Raw genomic sequence first — 14677 nt, forward strand, 5'->3', positions numbered from 1 at the left:
AATAATTTTTCCAACATATAAACCACTGTAAGCCTTCTCTCATATCAATTTTTGGGCAATTTTCCATAGGTTTTTCGGCTGTACTTAGTTTTGTAGTACATTAATAGGACTTCATGAATATTATTTTGGAGAGTTATTGTTGCTGACATTTTATGAGTTTTCTGTTTTTGTTCTCTTAAATGCATATTTATGGGTTATCGCTTCACATGAAAATTGATTTTCCCCCGTTTCAAAAGAAAAGAGAGAAACCCCAAGAAAAATGAAAAAGAAAGCATTGAAAGCACTAAGCAACAAGTCAAAAACAGAAGCTCTGCGAAAACAATTTGATCAAAGTTGGCACCGTGGGCATGGGATAGAGGCGCACATTAGGAGAAAATCCATCTAAGGACAACATTGAGACATGGAGGAGTGTAGGAGGTCCTGCCACATAGCGCTGCTTATACTGTAAAGTATTTTTCCTATTATTATTGTAGCTATTGGAATGGAATTGTTGTTGATGTTGCTGATGTTGTTGTTTTTTCTGGACCACCCGTGAAGTTGGCAAAATAAGTAAAGTGCCGCCCAAGAGGGGCACACACAAGGCGATTACGAAAACAAGAGTCCTTCGTCCCTCTGCGTCATATGATGATTGTGAACATATGTGTTGCTGGAAAAATATAATAAAATATAATCAATATTAAACTTTCCGATTGTAAGTAGAAGAATATGATGTACGCTAAATTCAGAATATTAGAATATTTTTTAGCGCTTTCTAAGCCGATGCCTAATCTTTTTTAAGATCTATTAAGCATAAGAAGAAGGAGAACTTCTCCCTATATAGGCACTTTATGTGGTTATCCTGCTGATGCATTTGAAATCTGATTGAAATGGCTTTTCATTCCGTTCGCTCTCATCTGTTGGAGGTCTTTGCACCATGGGCGGTTGATGGATTCCTATTCACAATGCTCGAACCCTCTTCCGTCCTTCCATTCACATTCTGTTGTAGCCACTCAACTTGAGCATGAGTTGGCAATGTCTTGACATTTTAATTTTTATACCATCTTCTTCAGCCCATTCGTTGTGGCAATGTCAAATTGACAAATTGTCTATGAAGTCTAAGTAATGGAGCCCACCAAAAATGTATGCCATTGGAGAGAAACAAGTAAACAGTGTGCTTAAAAATACCGTTAAGCTATAGAGATGGGTCATGGGTGATATATGGGCATCTGGATTCTGACTCCTGTTGCGCTCTCAAGTAGTGTTTTTTTGTGGGGGGGCCCCCAAGACCTATTCGCTCATTCAAACAATTTTCAATTAAGCGCACAATCACGATAAATAAATCTCATTGTGCAGCCAGGCTAACATACATAGGTTCAGCTTAGAGATGTACATCCATGGAAAGAACGCGTTGCTCCTCCCGAGGAAACAAGAAGGGATTGTAGCAAGAGGAGGCAAGTGGGCGAAAGAGTTGCCCATGGCGACTCCACCCAGGTAGCCCGGCTAGCTAGCATGCTGTGAACTTCATTGCAATCTTGCTAAAACATCCTCAGCGTTGCTAACACGCTTTTGCTTCTAGTTTTGAGCCAAGCCAATTCTCTTACACAAGAAAGAAATATTGAAATTTTTAAGAACTTTGCGGTGTCTCGCAAAGACAAATATTAATTTCTATCCAAGTCATCAATTCTCTCGATTCGTATCCATTAATTTATATTTATTTAGTTTAAAGTGAGAAGAAAATGGTTAAAAAACAAACACGAAACTAAGGAAAAATATATAGAACTTATAAATTCAAAAATAGTTCAAAAAGAGTAAATAAATAAACCAAAAAATGAGGGAAAGTATTAAAAATATGTACTCAATACCTGAAGAATAAGAAAGTTGTAAAAAAAAAAACAAAAATTGAGAAAGAAAATAAAAATAAATAAATACAGTAGATCCAATATAGTAAAAGCCAATATTATTTAAAGAATAATCATCTGAACAATCAAATGCTTAAACTACTAATTAATAAGTTCTCTAATAAACCAAACAGATGGAAAAAATGCTGCCAACATTTATCGGTATCACCTTTTCTATATGATAGGATTTTCAGCTTTACGCGTTATATAAAATTTAAGAATAATAGGACTTTAAAAAGCCAAAAAGTTTATCAGTATTTAAATATATGTAAAACATAAAAATTAAAAATAAAATGAACAGAATTTTCTTTTAAAATTTATCAAGCATATTTAAAAAATTCGAACTTTAGTGAAAGTTACACAACATTTTATAAAGAACAAAATAAAACACCAAAAATCATACAAAAAAAAAGAAAAACAAACTCAACTTTCAATGAGAAAAAAGAGAGGAAGTAAACAGCTAAAATAATAAATTTAGGAATGTTTCAGAAAAAGGAATAACAAAACCCCAAGAAAAAAATAACTAAACCAAACGGAGAATATATAAAAACATTTAAAAATTCCACATTTCTCAAATTAACTAAGAGATTTAAAACCTCCTTTTAAGGCATTCAGAAATTCCCTTTGAAGAGTGTATGATAAACTGAAAACAAATTACCTAAAATATAACTCGAAATGCTTAAAGTAAAAGTTAAACAAATACCTAAAGTGAAATATTAAAAAAAGGATTCTAATTATGAAATTTCGTCAAAATATTTCACGACTTAATTTGCTTTGTTGCTTCACAGAAGAGAAGTGTATAAAGCCAAGATTGGTGGTACGATTGAGGAAATTTTCGAAACCCTTTTAGCTTTAAAATTATTAAAAATAAAGATTTTTATAAACTACAAATTAAAATTACTTTTTTTTCATTTGTACTTTTTAACATTTTTTTAATGGCAAACGCTGTGACGCCGTTCAAAAGGCCAAAATTATAAGCCAAAAAACGATTTTGTACCAATATTTTGTTATAACGATATTCAATATTAATCTTGAAATTTACCGAAGAATGTTTAACTTCTTAAAAGTTTATGTTTATTTGGCCAATCTAGAAACAAAATTTAAAATTTTAGTATTCTAAGAATTGTGGCACTTTGTGGAGCTTGAAGGGTATGTTAGATTCGTTTTCCGCTTCTTCTTGAGTTGCTCCCCTTCATGTTTCATTTCCTTGCCATAAATTGTGCGGTTAAAAGAAAAGCTACTTCTATTACATATTAGGTACAGCTACTCTTATTGTGTGTTTTTATAATGTTGATATATGCGTTGGTATTGGCAATTTACGAGCTACGAATGAAACGTGAAGTATTTTCCTCAACACCCTAAGAGTGGCTAATGTTGTCGTCGATGCTGCACAGTTCTGTCCCAGTGTGTGTGTGTGTGCATGTATGTGTGTGGTCATTTGAAAGATTCTTGACAAAATTGATATATGAAATAAAAAAAAAAGAATATTGCCGACTGCCGCCGCCTTGAGAAATGCAGGCAAATTCAATCAAGCGAAATTTAACAAGATTTCCGTGAAGCGCTCCCCAAAATCAAATCAAAATAAAAATGAAACCGAATGAGTAAGTAAATGAGTGAGCGAGATAGATGCTGCTTGCTATCCTTTTTTAATGAATAGAAGAGAAGCTTGGTTCCTCCTCACAGATATAAATTAAGTGAAATTCAAGTTTTGAGATAAACATTTTGATACCCTGTAAGCATTTTATCTGATATAAATATGTATAACGAACAGAAGGAAAAAATGCTGCCAGCACTCATCGGGGTCACCTTTTTTTCATTTTAAATATTAAGCAATCAATTCTTAAGAAATAAGTTTAAAGCTTTTAAAATTATATTCTTTAAGTATCCAAAGAAATAAATATTAAAGAAGATATCTACAGACATATCTTATCATTGCAATGTCAAACAATTTTAGACACTTGAAATAAATAAAATTTAAATAATTCTCAAATTTCGACCTAACAAAGTATGTTTTTGGTGAAAATGCTATCATATCTGATTCATATTTATATTCCTCTATGGATTAGCTTTTCAGGATGTTGTCCTTTCGGGATTCTTTGAACTGATACACAAATTTTAGAGTCTATTTAAGTGTTCTCCATTTTTAAATAAATTCTTTAAATAGATTAAACTATTGTTAGATCCAAAACAAGATCTATATAGAACTCTTGGATGCATATAATATCTTATATTGACGATAGAAAATCTGTATCTCTATTGTATTTAATCTATAAATGATATGGATAATAATTTTTATATAAAAGTATGAAATTTTCTGAAAAATTCATAAATTAGTAAAGCTGATAATAAGAAGACCTTAACTCAACAAAAAATTAGTTTAGATTCATATGTATGTTGATTTCAGAAATAGTAATTTTTAAAGCGATAATTGTTTAAAACTAAAATCTATTATACAATATTTAAAACATTAATATTTATTCAAATTAAAATTTAGACTCTAAAGTTTTTGTTAGTGTTTTGGTCTAGTTGCTTGATCAAAAAGTTGAGTATCTCTCTCTTAATACAGGGTAAAACAGATTCGTTGCTTGCAGTGTCAAGTTTTTTTTTATTCTCTTTAGTTTGTAAAGTAAATAATAAATCAGTGGCGAGACAATATGTGGAACAAAAAAAATGTACATATGTATGTACTATGTAGGATACCTACGCAAACACACAGATACACATACTCACACACACACATACATGCTTATGCACACGGACATGAAAGCATCGCCTAAAACTTACCAATAGAAGATTTAGTGGTTGCTTAGGTAGCTCAAAAGGAAGTAAACAGGATTTGAGCTTTACCAGGAATTTTCGGTTATTTTTTTTTTTGGAGCTGTTGTTGTTGTTATTGGCGTTGTTGTTGCAGGCATTAGGTAGAAAATAGTTTGCTTATTTGCTTTTGCGGGGGATCTCTCTCTGATTTAGCCTTAGGACTTTGGGCTTAAGGAAATTCGATATATTTAAATATGTAGTATGTAGTTGATTCTCTCTGCTCGTCTGCTCGTCCATCCATTTGGTCTTCCTCTCTCGTTTCGTTTCTCGTTCTTCTCTTTCTCTTAATGAATTCTGTGAATTTTTAATAAATGATAAGACCATGTGTAACTTGAAGACACATTGTACATAATTCTTGTCTTATGTGTGTCTTGCTTATGAGAACATTTTTTTTTTTCGGGGCTATATATGGTAAATAAAGTCAGTCAGTCAGTCACTTGATGCCTTCAATACGCGGAATTATCTTTTGCAGCAAGTTATATTAAAACAATTGAGCAGAATTGTTACATTTTGCATTTTGAGCATAAGTAATTATAGAAAATATGGTTTAAATGACATGATTGACATGATTCACAAATCTGTTTTGCAAATTTATGATGTTTATGCTTTAAAATTACAGTAAATATTAGCTTAAAAACTTAGTCTAAATATTTCTCTATAGAAATACTTGCTATTATGAGTTTCCAGCCCATTTTATAGGTTTATTGTTTAAACAAATTAAAAAATGCAACCTAGTTTTATCACACAAACTGAACTCAAGCAAAAGAAAAAAACAGTTAAATTCTATAAATTCTCAATGAATTGAACCAGTTTAAAACACGTCCATTTAATTTTAACACATCCTAAAAAATGTTCCATTTGTTCTCTTGAGTGCTATTACCTTATTGATACCGTATTGATCTACTTATTCACTGTATTAGAAAGGAATAATTGTATGTGTTGGTTAAATAAAAACATTAACCTCAAATATCCTTTAACAAAAATTAATAAATTGTTGTTGAAATACAAGTTGTTAATCGAACGACATTAAAGTTTAATATCTAACATTATTTCTAACTACAATTTTTAGCTGAAATGATGAGGACCATTTTCGACTTTCAATAATCGCTGAAATTTAAAATATAAATCTATTTTGAAACTAACAATCAATTAACTAATCAATGTGAAGAAAATTTTGAACCGCTTTTCCAAACATTTACAAAAAATAAAGGAACTTTGAAGAGTTTGCATTGAATTCAGGTAAACGATGTCTTTTGAGACAAAAAAGGAATATATATATATAAATCTATTAAAAGTTTTAATCAATTAATGTTGTTTTTATACCCTTGCAAAAAGGGTATATTAATTTTGGTCAGAAGTGTGCAACGCATAGAAGGAAGCATCTCCGACCATATAAAGTATATATATTTTTGATCAGCATGACGAGACGAGTTCAAATAGCCATGTCCGTCCGTCCGTCCGTCCGTCCGTCCGTCCGTCCGTCTGGATCAACGCAAACTCCTCCTAGACCGTAAGAGCTACAGAGCTGAAATTTTGCATGTAGGCTTGTATATACTGCAGGCGTTGTATATCTCGGATTCAGCCGGATCGGACCACTATATCATATAGCTCCCATACAAACGGCAAAGTCACGAACAGTGACTTTTCTCAATAACTTAATTATTTTCTGAGCTATTGTCGTGAAATTTAATATTGGTGAGTTAATTACACATATTAACTACTATGCCAAATTTGATCAAGATCGGGTGACTATATCATATAGCTCCCATAGGAACGATCTTTCGAAAACAGTGACTTTTGTCAATAACTTCGTTACTTTTGACGCGATTGCTTTCAAATTAAACATTTGTTAGTTTAATATATCTGTTAATGACTGTGCCGAATTTGATAAAGATCAGGTTACTATATCATATAGCTCCCATAGTAACGATCGGTGGAAAACAGTGACTTTGATCCTATGCTAAGATTGTAGGCCGTTCTTTCGCAAACTTTAGCCTTTTTAGAAAAAAGGTTTTTCCATTTTGATGGCTATAGGTAAGGAAAGAGTTACCAAAAAAGTTGCAAGGGTATACAAACTTTGACGCGGTCGAAGTTAGCCCCGGCCCTCTGGTTTTCATTCTGAAAATTACATTTGGCTATAAAAATCCCTCTATAAAATCTGTTATTTCAGTCGAGTACTACCAAAAATATATAGAAAATATGGAGTATATAAAACTTGAAAACTTTTTGCTTTGCACTTTTTGAATGTAAATGTTAATTATCTGAGTGTTTACTGTACTTCTATTGAGCTTGTGTTTCTGTTTTTGTTGGTTATTTATTTGCTTCTTTGACGGCTCTTGTGACTGTACTGGGGCATTTTGTTCAACATTTTTGCCGTTTTGTTATTGCTCTTTGTTTTCTTCGCCTCCTACTTCTTCGTTTGGTTCTCTTCCTCTTTTATGCCACGCTTTGTTAGCAACTTATTCTTTTTTATTTTTTGTTGTTGTTTGTTTCGAAAATTATTTTTTTATTCAACTTTTCAAGTTTGGGTTTTTGTGTTGTTCTTGCTGCTTAGCTTTTGGGCTCTTTTTTCATGGTAATAGACCTTAAAGGTATTATTTTTTTTGTTTGTCTTTTTTTTTTGGCAATTAAATAATTTATAAAATTGATTTTAACATGATTATTATTTAATATATTTTTACGCTATTTCTTCTTCTTTTACGATTCATGCCAAATTTTCCACACATTCTTTGCATATTTATTTAAATTTCTATTTGCCCAAGTTTAAGCACACAAAAAATTGTGTGTTTTTTTTATTTTGCATTTTGTGCTATTTTATTTCGTATTGTTTGCATTGTGCGCGATTTTACGTATATATTTTTTTAACATTATTTGTCTATTTTATGCTGACTGTCAGAATTCAAACCACCGACACAGGTGTTCCATGCCAAATCAAAAAGTCAAAAACGAGAAGACCAAAATTTAGAGAAAAACCAACGAAAGAGTCATGAAAGAAATTCAAGTGAAGTTTCCATCCGTCTAATGGCTAACAAGATTAAGTTTTGCATATTCTAAAGAGAGTTTGTTTCAATTAGTACACTCAGGTGCGGTTCCGTCCCATGTGGGGAACGAGGGCCCAATGGGTTTAAAGGGCCTTTGTCTCTTTAGCAATCGACTGTTCAAAAAGAATATAACGTATACGCAGGGTATGCTATATAGACTTATAATCTTTTCAGAGTACAGGTAAATATTGTTAGATGTATTTCAAACTTATTGTTATTAAATGATTTTGATTTCTCTGGAGAACATAAGGGCGACTTGTATTTGCCACTAACAGTCCTTATAAAGCAGGAATCTAAGAAAAGTTATGATATTAAGAAAATTTGTAAGTTGATTTGCTAATTAGGACAGAAAGAATTGATATTTCAAATGTTGTAAATGAGATAATATTAGAGATTAACTTTTATAAGCTAAAAATATTAAACAGAGTTGTAAAGAAGTTTCAGAAATTACCTGTGAAAAAAGGTTGAATTGATTAAGCATGCTTTAAATTTTTAACTAAATTTATGCAAACTTTTAAAATAATATATTAAAATTTACTACGATTAGTTTACTAAGTATTAACAAAAATCCAGGGTTACTCGTTTTATTCAAGTCTAGATCCTAAGAGGGTAAGATATAGTATATGAATAAAAGACATGAGAGACTTTTAGGGCAATTAACAATCTTCAGTTGGGTAAACATCCCGGGCAAACTACAACAAATAGAACAATTAAATTAATCAATAAAAATTATTAGACAATTGCAGTCTTCAAATTTTATGTTATCAAATATTGATTACCTACTTATTAACCTGGCTTAAAAAAAAATCTCAAAGTTTAGTTAAGAGTTTTATGAAGTTATGAGATAGAGAGTTTCACAGGATGTTGATATAACTCAACTGATATTTATCTAAGCGATATATAGGAGTAATAGAATTTATTCAGGGATAGTGAATATCATTATATTATGCAACCTTAGGATGAAGTGTATTAAAGTCTCAAAAATATATAGTTAACAGGCAGAAGGAGGCTTTTCCGACCCTGAAGTATTTATTTCCTTGATCATCATCAATAGCCGAGTGAATATTGATATTAATTAAAGTAATTTATTGCTAGGCCAATAAAAAATCCTATTTATAATATTTTGCAAGTTTCAGTTATTTTTGGTGATCACACTTCTAAAAATCAGAGCAGGTTATAAGTATATATAAAACCGCTGATCTCTAGTTGTTTATTTTGCTTAGATGATATATCCAAACTTTTTTAATAAGAGGAACACATTTTCTGCAATATGTTGCGGACTTTTCTTACGCAAATTTTCTTGTTTATTTGTGTTTTTACTTTACTTTTTAAATCAAACCAGCTACAAAAAATGCGTTGCCATAATTCCGGTCCTGATTGCATCTCAAGTAGTAGAAGAACAAAATTTCCATCACCAACACGAGCTGCGACACGTGCCTTCAGATGGAAATTCCAAAAACAAGGTACCATAAAAAGAGTGCAAAAGAGATAGAGAGAGAGGTGTGTGTTTGTGTTTGAGTGTGTGTAAAAATTGAGTATATGCAGTGCGAAATATGCAAACCGAAATAGAGAGGAAGGAGGTATGCGTGAGAGTGAGAAAGAGAGTGACTGAGAGAGAAAGAAAAGGGGGAGATAAAAGTCTTCTCTCTGTCTGCACGTTTATGGAATTTTTTATGAATGATGCAGCAGCAGCACCGGGCCAAAAAGGCAGTGGGAGTGGCAGTGGCAACGACAGCGGTAACTCAACCAGCCAACCAAACACATTTGGCGTTGATGAAGTGCCCTGAGTTGAGCTGCTGCCGCTGCCTCTGCTGGTGCTGCTGCACTTGGCTTGTTTATGAATTAATAAAATTTTAATTATGTTGCACAAATAATTGCTCACTTGTGCAGAAAAAAATCAACAGTAGCAGAAACAACAACAACAACAGAAACAATAATAATAACAGTAAATGCGCAAATGCCCATAACACAATTTGTTTCTTCTTCTTTTTGTTTTCTTTTTTTTTTTTTTGCATTTTTGAGGACAAAGTGCATATTTTGAATAATTTATCGTATTCACATCGTTTGGGCTTGTATGCGAAATCTACCCGTATGCAAGTTTAATGCATTTCAAACCCAAAGTTGGTCTAAATTGTTGAATACGGTAAAAATGAAAGGCAGAGAAAATGAGAGAGAAAGAAGCACTAAATAGAGATAGACAGAACTTAGATGTCATCGAAGAGATGAAAGCAGATATCTGGATGTAACTATCCGGTATAGTATAAAATATTCCATCAAACATATATCGGTTTGAAATCGTTTTATTTTGGATCAAGTTTTCGGTCGATTTCGACCACTTTAAGTTATAGTTTTGTATACCAAAAGTTTTGTATAACAGAAACTAAATACTCAAAATATTTAACTTGAAAAACTCTTCTACAGCATTCTTGATACTATTCTTAAAAAAATAATTTATCTATTATGAACCACCAAACCATGCAAAAACCAATAAAAATCTAACAATAAGCAAAAAAACTGATAAATAGTAAACAATAATATATCCTAAAGTGTTTTCGAATTTTGTAGGATGAAATTCTTAATGCTCCAAAGATTAATTTAAGCTAACATGATCATCTTAGCAGCTTCAGTTGATAAGGTTTATGTACCATATTAAATTTAATGAGTAAATGAACAATATGAAAATCTTTAAGCCAATTTTTGTTATTTTTATCGTGTTAGAAAAAGACTAAAAGATATTTTGTTGCTATGGTTATTAATTAAATCTTTAGCAATGTTTAGGTCTTTTTGGGTTACGGGAATTCACACAACGAAAAAACATTCACAATTTGCCTTAGACTAATATCTTTGATATCTCCTTTTAGACTGATATATCTGAAAAAGTTTTAGGGTAAAAGTCCTAACTGGTTTTAATACCAATTTATAAAATTGTATTTCATGTGGATAGAAATTGTGACTTTGCCCCTTTATCTCTGTCTAAAGTTATATGCCCTTAACAATGTTTTCATTTTCAGAGTATTTAAATTCTGGTCCAAGCTTTTTGGTTTAAAGAGTTTATAATATAAACTTTATATACAGTTTTCTTCAACGAAGGTTTAAATCAATTTCGTTACACATATTTATTGATAATCAACATAGAACAATTAACTTCAATTTTTGTCCCTCTCTTTTCCAATTCGTAATTTGGTTTATTTTTAGTACTTTTAATCCCATAATAAAATCAATCTTTTTTAGTCCATAGGAAATTGAATAGAAAGACATAATCTTGGGTTGGTAAAAATTACCGCCTAGCAACAAGTAAAAAGCTGCTTGGGTCAAGTTGGAGAGACGAACTAAGCATACCTCATATAAATGGAAAGAATAACAGAAAGTTTTGAATACTTGATATAATTAATTATAACTGATAAGATTTATTAACTAGTGCATATGTTCTTAAAGTAGCATCCTAGGTTTAGATATTTATAGACGATTCATTTCATTTCATTTATAGACGATTTCGATTATTAACTCTTATAAGAGATTAGTGAGCTTTAACAAGTTTTAACAATTTGTTGAGTTCCATTTTCATACTTATTATAATTGTAAATGTTGTTGACCATTTAGTCAACTGAACATCGAGAATCCGGGTTCGAATCCCAGGCTAGTGTATGAATGTAGTTTTCGTCTAAGCCTTAGTTGCTAGTGATTGTAAAATATAGTTAGGTTGATAGTTTACAACTATATCATATACCTTAATAATAATAATAATTATATGTTGTTGATCCCAGTTATCGAACTCAGGTTCATAAATGCTCTCTTCTAGCTTCAATCTTGCTGGTGCATATCAGATGCAGATGTGTCAGATTAAATAAAGGTTTAAGTAAGATGTATTTAGGAGTTAGGATTTTAAACTCCAGAGTTGGAGCGTTGATAAACCTATATAAAGTTGTGTGCTGTTGGCATTGAAATGTTTGAGACAGGCTTTCATACTAGGTGAATTCCTCTTTAGGACGTCAATTTAGACGTTTTGGAGCATTGATTGTCTACAACATTAACAATCTTAAGGCCTTTAGAAGATCTTGTAATTCTGCAGAGGCTTTCATAAGGTCTTTGAGTCAGACAAGAATTCAAAAGTCGTCGTTGTTTGCCCTGAGTTTTAAGGTAGTTCTGCAAAATATTGATTATAAAATATAGTTAGGTTGATTATTAGATCAACAACATTTGCTTTTTAAATAGATCCAACCTTAAAATTGGTCTAATAAATTTCTTATATTTTTTACACTATAAAATTTTTACATATTTGTGGTAATATCACTTAAAGTGTCTAAGTCCCTGTTTCAAATTTTATAAGAAAATGTCATTTCGGTATTTGATTGATCAATTTTTAGTATTTAATAATTAGTCATTTTTAAAAAGTTGCACTTTTTACCTTTTGCATTATACTTATCAATGTTACATATAACGCCCTTCTGATGTTATATCATGAGCTTTGAATCATTCATTTAACGTTTAATTATAATAAAATTCTCTAGATATGATTTGTTTAAAATATTTAAAATTACTTTAGATTAATAATAACTTTCTGAAATTAAACAAGTCATTATTTAAGTATTAAATGTTCATGGCTCTCGATTGGACATATGTACCTTATTACTTTTTGGATACAGGGTATACACACAATTTTCTCTTGAAATTTTGTTGGCCTGGCCATCACATCACAATGTTTGTTAGGGTTCCCGACTTTGATTTTGGCGCTTGTTAGAGACACACCACTTGGCCCTGTTGGTTGACTGGTTGTTTGGGCCGAGGCGGGGAGGGTGTTTGAAGCCAAAATCTATGGCGTCACGTTGCCAACTACTGGTTTTTAGAGTTTGCGTTTTTATGCTTTGGTTTAACATTTACTTTATGGGCTTTCGGGTTTTTTTTCCTTTTTTTTTTAATTTTTATTTCTTCATTTTCTATTAATAGTTTGTGTTTGGCTCTTTTTTTATACACTCTTTTTTTTGGATACAGGTAAAATGCTGGCCAACTTCAGGGCCAAGTGGAAAATCAGTGTTTTTCTTTATTCTTGGCTCAAATTTGACAATTTGCAAAGACAAACATATTTCTGGATGGTCATCAAAGTTCTCTGTGTGTTGTTGTTGTTGTTGTTGTTGACGTCTCTGTCGACTTCGTTGTGTGTTTTTTTTCGCCTCTTTTTATTTTGTATTTTCGTTCGTTTCTGCAGTTTTTCTGTCATTTGGCTTCTAATTGTTTGTAACATTAAAACTACAGAGGGAAAAAGACAAATAAAAACCAAAAAAACAAGAACTCAAAATGAATAGACAAAAAGGGAAAGAGTGCGAGAGAGACAGAGAGGAAAAGAAGCAGCGAATAAGAAAATGACAGAAATAAAGTTTTCAAACTGTCAGCAATTAAAGTGGCACATTGGGTAGTTTGGCAACAGTTTTTGTTGTTGCTGTTGTTGTTTTCTGTGGTGGCAATTATGTGCATAAAATTATCAACGAACAACAACAGCAACAACAACAACAACTAAATGTACAATTGTCATGCATAATTACGGCTTGGAAAATCTAAACAAAAATCTTAAGTGTTGACAAAGAGTTAACGGCAATGTTTGAAAATGAAGATGTACTATGAACTTACAAAAACCAAACACATACATATGTATGTATTAAGATTATATGTGTATACACATACATGTGCAAAAACTAGATACCCATCTTAGATGGAAGCCTTGATTTCAAACTTGGAATGCAAGTTATTCCAAACATGCAGAATTGCATTAACTCTTTAAGATAAGAAAGAAAATAAGATATCTGTAAAGAATATGTATATTATTTTGGTGACTCAAAGCTAAATTAATGAATCACTTTTAATTTCAAAATTAAAATAGTTTTTAGCTCACTCTTTTACAGATATTTAAGTTAAAATATAACAACACAAAAAGCCAAAAAAACAAAGTTTCGGCGACTTTTTATATCAGCAGGGTATTTGAAACTTTGAGAGGGGTTACTTCTCCTGCTTAAATCAATTGGGAGTTACAAACTAAGTACTAAGTACTAGTACTAAAAAAAACCAGGGACTGTAATCATAATGAGTTTTATTTTAAAACTTTAGAAATAAAAATTATTTTTCATTTATATTCAATTGATTAAATATTAATTAATCATTGATTTTGAGCAAAAAAATAATACTTACACTTATAAAAATTATACTTAAGCAAAAAAAGAAAAATACAAAAATTATGATAATTTTTTGATTTTTAAATCATAGTGAAAAATCATAATTTATGCATAGACGAGTACATTGGTCTATTTTTGGCTCTCCTAACGTCATTAGAAGTGGATGATTTTTTCTTGAAGTTTAAGACAAACATCTTTTATAATACCAAAAATAAAGTTTCAAAACTTTAAAATCAATAAAATATAGCTGATTGAATTGGCAAAATAAAGGTTTAATATGAAACATTATTTAAAAGGATTTTCATAAAATATTTTAAGCCAGCATTCTAGTTTTTATACCCTTGCAAAAAGGGTATATTACTTTTGGTCAGAAGTGTGCAACGCATAGAAGGAAGCATTTCCGACCATATAAAATATATATATTCTTGATCAGCACGACGAGACGAGTTCAAATAGCCATGTCCGTCCGTCCGTCCGTCCGTCTGTCCGTCCGTCTGGATCAACGCAAACTCCTCCTAGACCGTTAAAGCTACAGAGCTGAAATTTTGGATGTAGGCTTGTATATACTGCAGGCGTTGTATATCTCGGATTCAGCCGGATCGGATCACTATATCATATAGCTCCCATTCAAATGGCAAAGTCACGAACAGTGACTTTTCTTAATAACTTCGTTACTTTCTGAGCTATTGTCATGAAATTTAATATTGGTGAGTGAATTACACATATAAACGACTGTGCCAAATTTGATCAAGATCGGGTGACTATATCATATAGCTCCCAT

At 31.4% G+C, this 14677-nt stretch overlaps 1 protein-coding gene across 2 annotated transcripts in view; it reads left to right on the forward strand.

Annotated features, from left to right (window-relative positions):
* Positions 1–14677, forward strand: part of LOC6641848 — a 124206-nt gene that overhangs the window by 2657 nt on the left and 106872 nt on the right. The window lies entirely within an intron of this gene.

This window comes from Drosophila willistoni (assembly GCF_018902025.1).
Source record: "Drosophila willistoni isolate 14030-0811.24 chromosome 2R unlocalized genomic scaffold, UCI_dwil_1.1 Seg167, whole genome shotgun sequence".
Taxonomy (NCBI): Eukaryota; Metazoa; Arthropoda; class Insecta; order Diptera; family Drosophilidae; genus Drosophila; species Drosophila willistoni.